The sequence below is a fragment of the Pseudophryne corroboree genome, chromosome 1 (genome assembly GCF_028390025.1).
Source record: "Pseudophryne corroboree isolate aPseCor3 chromosome 1, aPseCor3.hap2, whole genome shotgun sequence".
Taxonomy (NCBI): Eukaryota; Metazoa; Chordata; class Amphibia; order Anura; family Myobatrachidae; genus Pseudophryne; species Pseudophryne corroboree.
The window spans coordinates 729,723,664-729,735,631 of NC_086444.1; the positions used below are offsets into that span (position 1 = coordinate 729,723,664).

At 36.2% G+C, this 11,968-nt stretch overlaps 1 long non-coding RNA gene across 1 annotated transcript; it reads left to right on the plus strand.

The window, feature by feature from the left end:
• Positions 1–441: 441 nt before the first annotated feature.
• Positions 442–9,259, plus strand: LOC134939118 (uncharacterized). Its single transcript, XR_010181387.1, has 3 exons — positions 442–649; positions 4,558–4,769; positions 9,154–9,259. It is a non-coding gene; the product is annotated as an uncharacterized LOC134939118 (long non-coding RNA).
• The last annotated feature ends 2,709 nt before the right edge of the window (positions 9,260–11,968 follow it).

Consider the following 11,968-nt stretch of genomic DNA (forward strand, 5'->3'; position numbering starts at 1 on the left):
GTATTGTGTCTCTAAAACTGTGGTATTGTGTTGTATGGTGTGACAGTGTGCTGTATGGTGCTTTCGTAACATTTTGAGTCTAATATTCAGCTTGCTCTTAATATCCTAACTGTTCTATTTCCGAATGTAATGCGTTTCTAAAACTATGTGGTGTTGTGCCGTATGTCGTGGCATTGTTCTGTATGGTGTCTACCTAAAGTTTTCTCTCTCCCATATGCAACTTGCTTTTTCCTAATATCCTAATACAAAGTTCCTCAAACTTGCTTTTCAAGGCACCTTAATGGTCCAAGTTTTAAGTATATCCAGTTCTATAAGGTGCCTTCCATTATGGCATCATGTGATTTGTTGACTTCCTGTAGGGTGTTTTGCATTTGAAATGGTCCGTTTTATATTGTTTACAGACTTTACTTACTAGTATTGTTTCCACTTCTCACTAGGGCAGCTACTCTTTTGAATGTTGAGGTTTTTGGGTATCTGAAAGAAAATGGTGTGCTTCATCCATTAGCAAATTTGCAAGAGGAAGCAAATGTCTTCAAACACGAAGGACAGCTCTGTGGGTGACATTAAAAGCGAGCATCAGGATCCAGTGCTGCAAACTATTGTGTTTCCGAAGCTGCCGGACTAGATGTTTGTTGGCTTCAGTGCACAGGTAAATATCTTTTGTATTCGTTTTACATAACTATCTTCCTTTCATATCGTAATAGTTTGTATTGCTGGGTATAACATGTTCTGATGGCTGTATTGTGCCTTGCTGAAGTTGTCAGCCCATTTCCAGCTTGCTTTCATTTCAAATCCTAATAGTTTGCATTTCATAATATAATGCGTCTCTAAAACTATGCAGTGCTGTATGGTGCCTTTGTACCATTTTCAGTCCCATATCCAGCTTGCTTTTTCTTAATATCCTAATAGTTTGAATATCTGGTTTAAACCAGTATTCAGCATCCATACAACCGTTAGACTTAATTGTCACTTGCGCCGTTAGGGTACGCTTGCCGGCACAGTTAGTATAGCATCATGCTGTGCCGTATTGTGCCGTGCGGCATGGCATTGTGCTATATGGTGCCTTCCTAACGTCCGTCCCATATCCAGCTTGCTTTTTCTTAATATCCTAATTGTTTGAATATCTGGGTTAAACCAGTATTCAGCATCCCTACAACCGTTAGACTTAATTGTCACTTGCGCCGGTAGGGTACGCTTGCCGGCACAGTTAGTATAGCATCATGTTGTGCCGTATGGTACCGTGCGGCATGACATTGTGCTATATGGTGCCTTCCTGACATTGTCAGCCCCATTTGCAGCTGGCTTTCCTTTAAAATCCTAATCGTTTCCATTTCAGATTGTAATGCGTCTCTAACTATGTGGCGTTGTGCCGTATGGTGCTTTCCAAACATTTTGAGTCGAATATCCAGCTTGCTCTTAATATCCTAACCGTTTCTATTTCAGAATGTAATGTGTTTCAAAAACTATGTTGTGTATTATGGTGTAACATTGTGCTGTATGGTTTTTTTCCCTAACATTTTAAGTCAAATATCCAGGTTTTTCTTACTTAATATCCTAACCGTTTCAATTTCAGAATGTGTTGTGTTTCTAAAACTATGTGGTATTGTGTTGTATGGTGTGACATTATGCTGTATGGTTTTTTCCCTAACATTTTGAGTCAACTATCCAGCTTGCTCCTAGCATCCCAACTGTTTGCTTTTCAGAATGTAATGGGTCTCTAAAACTATGTAACATTGTGCTGTATTGTGCTTTCCTAACCCTTTGAGTCAAATATCCAAGTTGCTCTTACTTTATATCCCAACTGTTTGCTTTTCAGAATGTAATGGGTCTCTAAAACTATGTAACATTGTGCTGTATTGTGCTTTCCTAACCCTTTGAGTCAAATATCCAAGTTGCTCTTACTTTATATCCCAACTGTTTGCTTTTCAGAATGTAATGGGTCTCTAAAACTATGTAACATTGTGCTGTATTGTGCTTTCCTAACCCTTTGAGTCAAATATCCAGGTTGCTCTTAATATCCTAACAGTTTGCTTTTCAGAATGTATTGCATCTTTAAAACTATGTTGTGTAGTGCCTTATGGTGTGACATTGTACTGTATGGTTTTTTCCTAACATTTTGAATCAAATATCCAGGTTGCTCTTACTTTATATCCCAACTGTTTGCTTTTCAGAATGTAATGGGTCTCTAAAACTATGTAACATTATACTTTCCTAACCTTTTGAGTCAAATATCCAGGTTGCTCTTACTTAATATCCTAACAGTTTGCTTTTCAGAATGTATTGCATCTTTAAAACAATGTTGTGTAGTGCCTTATGGTGTGACATTGTACTGTATGGTTTTTTCCTAACATTTTGATTAAAATATCCAGGTTGCTCTTACTTTATATCCCAACTGTTTGCTTTTCAGAATGTAATGGGTCTCTAAAACTATGTAACATTATACTTTCCTAACCTTTTGAGTCAAATATCCAGGTTGCTCTTACTTAATATCCTAACAGTTTGCTTTTCAGAATGTATTGCATCTTTAAAACAATGTTGTGTAGTGCCTTATGGTGTGACATTGTACTGTATGGTTTTTTCCTAACATTTTGATTAAAATATCCAGGTTGCTCTTACTTTATATCCCAACTGTTTGCTTTTCAGAATGTAATGGGTCTATAAAACTATGTAACATTGTGCTGTATGGTGCTTTCCTAACATTTTGAGTCAAATATCCAGGTTGCTCTTAATATCCTAACAGTTTGCTTTTCAGAATGTAATGGGTCTCTAAAACTATGTAACATTGTGCTGTATTGTGGTTTCCTAACATTTTCAATCAAATATCCAGGTTGCTCTTACTTTATATCCCAACTGTTTGCTTTTCAGAATGTAATGGGTCTCTAAAACTATGTAACATTGTGCTGTATTGTGCTTTCCTAACCCTTTGAGTCAAATATCCAAGTTGCTCTTACTTTATATCCCAACTGTTTGCTTTTCAGAATGTAATGGGTCTCTAAAACTATGTAACATTATACTTTCCTAACCTTTTGAGTCAAATATCCAGGTTGCTCTTACTTAATATCCCAACTGTTTGCTTTTCAGAATGTAATGGGTCTCTAAAACTATGTAACATTGTGCTGTATTGTGCTTTCCTTACATTTTGAGTCAAATATCCAGGTTGCTCTTAATATCCTAACAGTTTGCTTTTCAGAATGTATTGCATCTTTAAAACTATGTTGTGTGGTGCCTTATGGTGTGACATTGTACTGTATGTTATTTTCCTAACATTTTGAATCAAATATCCAGGTTGCTCTTACTTTATATCCCAACTGTTTGCTTTTCAGAATGTAATGGGTCTCTAAAACTATGTAACATTGTGCTGTATGGTGCTTGCTTAACATTTTGAGTCAAATATCCAGCTTGCTCTTAATATCCTAACAGTTTGCTTTTCAGAATGTATTGCATCTTTAAAACTATGTTGCATTGTGCCTTTTGATGTAACATTGTGCTGTATGGGTTTTTCCTAACATTTTGAGTCAAATATCCAGCGTGCTCCTATCATCCTAACAGTTTGCTTTTCAGAATGTAATGAGTCTCTAAAACTATGTAACATTGTGCTATATGGTGCTTTCATAACTTTGAGTCAAATATCCAGGGTGCTCTTAATATCCTAACCGTTTATATAATGCGTCTTAAAAACTGGCGAAGTGCCGTATGGTATGACATTGTGCTGTATGGTACTTTCCTAACATTTGAAGTCAATTATCCAGCTTGCTCTTAATATCCTAACAGTTTATATTTCAAAATGTATTGTGTTTCTAAAACTGTGGTATTGTTGTATGGTTTTTTCCTAACATTTTGAGTCAAATATCCAGCTTGCTCCTAACATCCTAACTGCTTTTCATAATGTAATGTGTTTCTAAAACTATGTGGTGTTGTGCCGTATGATGCTTTCCTAACATTGAGTCAAATATCCAGGTTGCTCTTAATATCCTAACCGTTTGCTTTTCAGAATGTATTGCGTCTTAAAACTATGTTGTGCCTTTTGGTGTGACATTGTGCTGCATGGGTTTTTTCCCCCCCAACATTGAGTCAAATATCCAACTTGCTCTTAATATCCTAACCATTTCAATTTCAGAATGTATTGTGTCTCTAAAACTGTGGTATTGTGTTGTATGGTGTGACAGTGTGCTGTATGGTGCTTTCGTAACATTTTGAGTCTAATATTCAGCTTGCTCTTAATATCCTAACTGTTCTATTTCCGAATGTAATGCGTTTCTAAAACTATGTGGTGTTGTGCCGTATGTCGTGGCATTGTTCTGTATGGTGTCTACCTAAAGTTTTCTCTCTCCCATATGCAGCTTGCTTTTTCCTAATATCCTAATACAAAGTTCCTCAAACTTGCTTTTCAAGGCACCTTAATGGTCCAAGTTTTAAGTATATCCAGTTCTATAAGGTGCCTTCCATTATGGCATCATGTGATTTGTTGACTTCCTGTAGGGTGTTTTGCATTTGAAATGGTCCGTTTTATATTGTTTACAGACTTTACTTACTAGTATTGTTTCCACTTCTCACTAGGGCAGCTACTCTTTTGAATGTTGAGGTTTTTGGGTACCTGAAAGAAAATGGTGTGCTTCATCCATTAGCAAATTTGCAAGAGGAAGCAAATGTCTTCAAACACGAAGGACAGCTCTGTGGGTGACATTAAAAGCGAGCATCAGGATCCAGTGCTGCAAACTATTGTGTTTCCGAAGCTGCCGGACTAGATGTTTGTTGGCTTCAGTGCACAGGTAAATATCTTTTGTATTCGTTTTACATAACTATCTTCCTTTCATATCGTAATAGTTTGTATTGCTGGGTATAACATGTTCTGATGGCTGTATTGTGCCTTGCTGAAGTTGTCAGCCCATTTCCAGCTTGCTTTCATTTCAAATCCTAATAGTTTGCATTTCATAATATAATGCGTCTCTAAAACTATGCAGTGCTGTATGGTGCCTTTGTACCATTTTCAGTCCCATATCCAGCTTGCTTTTTCTTAATATCCTAATAGTTTGAATATCTGGTTTAAACCAGTATTCAGCATCCATACAACCGTTAGACTTAATTGTCACTTGCGCCGTTAGGGTACGCTTGCCGGCACAGTTAGTATAGCATCATGCTGTGCCGTATTGTGCCGTGCGGCATGGCATTGTGCTATATGGTGCCTTCCTAACGTCCGTCCCATATCCAGCTTGCTTTTTCTTAATATCCTAATTGTTTGAATATCTGGTTTAAACCAGTATTCAGCATCCATACAACCGTTAGACTTAATTGTCACTTGCGCCGTTAGGGCACGCTTGCCGGCACAGTTAGTATAGCATTATGCTGTGCCATATGGTACCGTGCGGCATGACATTGTGCTATATGGTGCCTTCCTGACATTGTCAGCCGGCTTTCCTTTAAAATCCTAATCGTTTCCATTTCAGATTGTAATAAGTCTCTAACTATGTGGCGTTGTGCCGTATGGTGCTTTCCAAACATTTTGAGTCAAATATCCAGCTTGCTCTTAATATCCTAACAGTTTGCTTTACAGAATGTATTGCATCTTTAAAACTATGTTGTGTGGTGCCTTATGGTGTGACATTGTACTGTATGGTTTTTTCCTAACATTTTGAGTCAAATATCCAGGTTGCTCTTACTTAATATCCCAACTGTTTGCTTTTCAGAATGCAATGGGTCTCTAAACTATGTAACATTGTGCTGTATGGTTTTTTTCCCTAACATTTTAAGTCAAATATCCAGGTTTTTCTTACTTAATATCCTAACCATTTCAATTTCAGAATGTGTTGTGTTTCTAAAACTATGTGGTATTGTATTGTGCTGTATGGTTTTTTCCCTAACATTTTGAGTCAACTATCCAGCTAGCTCCTAGCATCCTAACGGTTTGCTTTTCAGAATGTAATGAGTCTCTCAAACTATGTAACATTATGCTGTATTGTGCTTTCCTAACCTTTTGAATCAAATATCCAGGTTGCGCTCACTTTATATCCCAACTGTGTGCTTTTCAGAATGTAATGGGTCTTTAAAACTATGTAACAATGTGCTGTATTGTGCTTTACTAACCTTTTGAGTCAAATATCCAAGTTGCTCTTACTTAATATCCTAACAGTTTGCTTTTCAGAATGTATTGCATCTTTAAAACTATGTTGTGTAGTGCCATATGGTGTGACATTGTACTGTATGGTTTTTTCGTAACATTTTGAATCAAATATCCAGGTTGCTCTTACTTTATATCCCAACTGTTTGCTTTTCAGAATGTAATGGGTCTCTAAAACTATGTAACATTGTGCTTTCCTAACCTTTTGAGTCAAATATCCAGGTTGCTCTTACTTTATATCCCAACTGTTTGCTTTTCAGAATGTATTGCATCTTTAAAACTATGTTGTGTAGTGCCTTATGGTGTGACATTGTACTGTGTTATTTTCCTAACATTTTGAATCAAATATCCAGGTTGCTCTTACTTTATATCCCAACTGTTTGCTTTTCAGAATGTAATGGGTCTCTAAAACTATGTAACATTGTGCTTTCCTAACCTTTTGAGTCAAATATCCAGGTTGCTCTTACTTTATATCCCAACTGTTTGCTTTTCAGAATGTATTGCATCTTTAAAACTATGTTGTGTAGTGCCTTATGGTGTGACATTGTACTGTTATTTTCCTAACATTTTGAATCAAATATCCAGGTTGCTCTTACTTTATATCCCAACTGTTTGCTTTTCAGAATGTAATGGGTCTATAAAACTATGTAACATTGTGCTGTATGGTTTTTTCCTAACATTTTGAATCAAATATCCAGGTTGCTCTTACTTTATATCCCAACTGTTTGCTTTTCAGAATGTAATGGGTCTATAAAACTATGTAACATTGTGCTGTATGGTTTTTTCCTAACATTTTGAATCAAATATCCAGGTTGCTCTTACTTTATATCCCAACTGTTTGCTTTTCAGAATGTAATGGGTCTCTAAACTATGTAACATTGTGCTGTATGGTGCTTGCTTAACATTTTGAGTCAAATATCCAGCTTGCTCTTAATATCCTAACAGTTTGCTTTTCAGAATGTATTGCATCTTTAAAACTATGTTGCGTGGTGCCTTATGGTGTGACTTTGTACTGTATGTTTTTTTTCCTAACGTTTTGAATCAAATATCCAGGTTGCTCTTACTTTATATCCCAACTGTTTGCTTTTCAGAATGTAATGGGTCTCTAAACTATGTAACATTGTGCTGTATGGTGCTTGCTTAACATTTTGAGTCAAATATCCAGCTTGCTCTTAATATCCTAACAGTTTGCTTTTCAGAATGTATTGCATCTTTAAAACTATGTTGCGTGGTGCCTTATGGTGTGACTTTGTACTGTATGTTTTTTTTCCTAACGTTTTGAATCAAATATCCAGGTTGCTCTTACTTTATATCCCAACTGTTTGCTTTTCAGAATGTAATGGGTCTATAAAACTATGTAACATTGTGCTGTATGTTTTTTTCCTAACATTTTGAATCAAATATCCAGGTTGCTCTTACTTTATATCCCAACTGTTTGCTTTTCAGAATGTAATGGGTCTCTAAAACTATGTAACATTGTGCTGTATTGTGCTTTCCTAACATTTTCAATCAAATATCCAGGTTGCTCTTACTTTATATCCCAACTGTTTGCTTTTCAGAATGTAATGGGTCTCTAAAACTATGTAACATTGTGCTTTATTGTGCTTTCCTAACATTTTGAGTCAAATATCCAGGTTGCTCTTAATATCCTAACAGTTTGCTTTTCAGAATGTATTGCATCTTTAAAACTATGTTGTGTGGTGCCTTATGGTGTGACATTGTACTGTATGTTAGTTTCCTAACATTTTGAATCAAATATCCAGGTTGCTCTTACTTTATATCCCAACTGTTTGCTTTTCAGAATGTAATGGGTCTCTAAACTATGTAACATTGTGCTGTATGGTGCTTGCTTAACATTTTGAGTCAAATATCCAGCTTGCTCTTAATATCCTAACAGTTTGCTTTTCAGAATGTATTGCATCTTTAAAACTATGTTGCATTGTGCCTTTTGATGTAACATTGTGCTGTATGGGTTTTTCCTAACATTTTGAGTCAAATATCCAGCGTGCTCCTATCATCCTAACAGTTTGCTTTTCAGAATGTAATGAGTCTCTCAAACTATGTAACATTGTGCTATATGGTGCTTTCATAACTTTGAGTCAAATATCCAGGGTGCTCTTAATATCCTAACAGTTTATATAATGCGTCTTAAAAACTGGCGGAGTGCCGTATGGTATGACATTGTGCTGTATGGTACTTTCCTAACATTTGAAGTCAATTATCCAGCTTGCTCTTAATATCCTAACAGTTTATATTTCAAAATGTATTGTGTTTCTAAAACTGTGGTATTGTGTTGTATGGTTTTTTCCTAACATTTTGAGTCAAATATCCAGCTTGCTCCTAACATCCTAACTGCTTTTCATAATGTAATGTGTTTCTAAAACTATGTGGTGTTGTGCCGTATGATGCTTTCCTAACATTGAGTCAAATATCCAGGTTGCTCTTAATATCCTAACCGTTTGCTTTTCAGAATGTATTGCGTCTTTAAAACTATGTTGCGTGGGGCCTTTTGGTGTGACATTGTGCTGCATGGTTTTTTTTTTCCCCCAACATTGAGTCAAATATCCAACTTGCTCTTAATATCCTAACCATTTCAATTTCAGAATGTATTGTCTCTAAAACTGTGGTATTGTGTTGTATGGTGTGACAGTGTGCTGTATGGTGCTTTCGTAACATTTTGAGTCTAATCAGCTTGCTCTTAATATCCTAACTGTTCTATTTCAGAATGTAATGCGTTTCTAAAACTATGTGGTGTTGTGCCGTATGTCGTGGCATTGTTCTGTATGGTGTCTACCTAAAGTTTTCTCTCTCCCATATGCAGCTTGCTTTTTCCTAATATCCTAATACAAAGGTCCTCAAACTTGCTTTTCAAGGCACCTTAATGGTCCAAGTTTTAAGTATATCCAGTTCTATAAGGTGCCTTCCATTATGGCATCATGTGATTTGTTGACTTCCTGTAGGGTGTTTTGCATTTGAAATGGTCCGTTTTATATTGTTTACAGACTTTACTTACTAGTATTGTTTCCACTTCTCACTAGGGCAGCTACTCTTTTGAATGTTGAGGTTTTTGGGTACCTGAAAGAAAATGGTGTGCTTCATCCATTAGCAAATTTGCAAGAGGAAGCAAATGTCTTCAAACACAAAGGACCGCTCTGTGGGTGACATTAAAAGCGAGCATCAGGATCCAGTGCTGCAAACTATTGTGTTTCCGAAGCTGCCGGACTAGATGTTGGCTTCAGTGCACAAGTAAATATCTTTTGTATTCGTTTTACATAACTATCTTCCTTCATATCGTAGTAGTTTGTATTGCTGGGTATAACATGTTCTGATGGCTGTATTGTGCCTTGCTGAAGTTGTCAGCCCATTTCCAGCTTGCTTTCATTTCAAATCCTAATAGTTTGCATTTCATAATATAATGCGTCTCTAAAACTATGCAGTGCTGTATGGTGCCTTTGTACCATTTTCAGTCCCATATCCAGCTTGCTTTTTCTTAATATCCTAATAGTTTGAATATCTGGTTTAAACCAGTATTCAGCATCCCTACAACCGTTAGACTTAATTGTCACTTGCGCCGTTAGGGTACGCTTGCCGGCACAGTTAATATAGCATTATGCTGTGCCGTATTGTGCCGTGCGGCATGGCATTGTGCTATATGGTGCCTTCCTAACGTCCGTCCTATATCCAGCTTGCTTTTTCTTAATATCCTAATTTTTGAATATCTGGGTTAAACCAGTATTCAGCATCCCTACAACCGTTAGACTTAATTGTCGCTTGCGCCGGTAGGGTAAGCTTGCAGTCACCGTTAGTATAGCATCATGTTGTGCCGTATGGTACCGTGCGGCATGACATTGTGCTATATGGTGCCTTCCTGACATTGTCAGCCCCATTTGCAGCTGGCTTTCCTTTAAAATCCTAATCGTTTCCATTTCAGATTGTAATGCGTCTCTAACTATGTGGCGTTGTGCCGTATGGTGCTTTCCAAACATTTTGAGTCGAATATCCAGCTTGCTCTTAATATCCTAACCGTTTCTATTTCAGAATGTAATGTGTTTCAAAAATTATGTTGTGTTGTGCCTTATGGTGTAACATTGTGCTGTATGGTTTATTTCCCTAACATTTTAAGTCAAATATCCAGGTTTTTCTTACTTAATATCCTAACCGTTTCAATTTGAGAATGTGTTGTGTTTCTAAAACTATGTGGTATTGTATTGTGTTGTATGGTGTGACATTATGCTGTATGTTTTTTTTTCCCTTACATTTTGAGTCAACTATCCAGCTTGCTCCTAGCATCCCAACTGTTTGCTTTTCAGAATGTAATGGGTCTCTAAAACTATGTAACATTATGCTGTATTGTGCTTTCCTAACCTTTTGAATCAAATATCCAAGTTGCTCTTACTTTATATCCCAACTGTTTGCTTTTCAGAATGTAATGGGTCTCTAAAACTATGTAACATTGTGCTGTATTGTGCTTTCCTAACCTTTTGAGTCAAATATCCAAGTTGCTCTTACTTAATATCCTAACAGTTTGCTTTTCAGAATGTATTGCATCTTCAAAACTATGTTGTGTGGTGCCTTATGGTGTGACATTGTACTGTATGTTTTTTTCCTAACATTTTGAATCAAATATCCAGGTTGCTCTTACTTTATATCCCAACTGTTTGCTTTTCAGAATGTAATGGGTCTATAAACTATGTAACATTGTGCTGTATGGTGCTTTCCTAATATTTTGAGTCAAATATCCAGGTTGCTCTTAATATCCTAACAGTTTGCTTTTCAGAATGTATTGCATCTTTAAAACTATGTTGCGTGGTGCCTTATGGTGTGACTTTGTACTGTATGGTTTTTTTCCTAACATTTTAAGTCAAATATCCAGGTTTTTCTTACTTAATATCCTAACCGTTTCAATTTGAGAATGTGTTGTGTTTCTAAAACTATGTGGTATTGTGTTGTATGGTGTGACATTATGCTGTATGTTTTTTTCCCTAACATTTTGAGTCAAATATCCAGCTTGCTCTTAATATCCTAACAGTTTGCTTTTCAGAATGTATTGCATCTTTAAAACTATGTTGCATTGTGCCTTTTGATGTAACATTGTGCTGTATGGGTTTTTCCTAACATTTTGAGTCAAATATCCAGCGTGCTCCTATCATCCTAACAGTTTGCTTTTCAGAATGTAATGAGTCTCTAAAACTATGTAACATTGTGCTGTATTGTGCTTTCCTAACATTTTGAATCAAATATCCAGGTTGCTCTTACTTTATATCCCAACTGTTTGCTTTTCAGAATGTAATGGGTCTCTAAAACTATGTAACATTATACTTTCCTAACCTTTTGAGTCAAATATCCAGGTTGCTCTTACTTAATATCCTAACAGTTTGCTTTTCAGAATGTATTGCATCTTTAAAACAATGTTGTGTAGTGCCTTATGGTGTGACATTGTACTGTATGGTTTTTTCCTAACATTTTGAATCAAATATCCAGGTTGCTCTTACTTTATATCCCAACTGTTTGCTTTTCAGAATGTAATGGGTCTCTAAAACTATGTAACATTGTGCTGTATGGTGCTTGCTTAACATTTTGAGTCAAATATCCAGCTTGCTCTTAATATCCTAACAGTTTGCTTTTCAGAATGTATTGCATCTTTAAAACTATGTTGCATTGTGCCTTTTGATGTAACATTGTGCTGTATGGGTTTTTCCTAACATTTTGAGTCAAATATCCAGCTTGCTCTTAATATCCTAACAGTTTGCTTTTCAGAATGTATTGCATCTTTAAAACTATGTTGTGTGGTGCCTTATGGTGTGACATTGTACTGTATGTTATTTTCCTAACATTTTGAATCAAATATCCAGG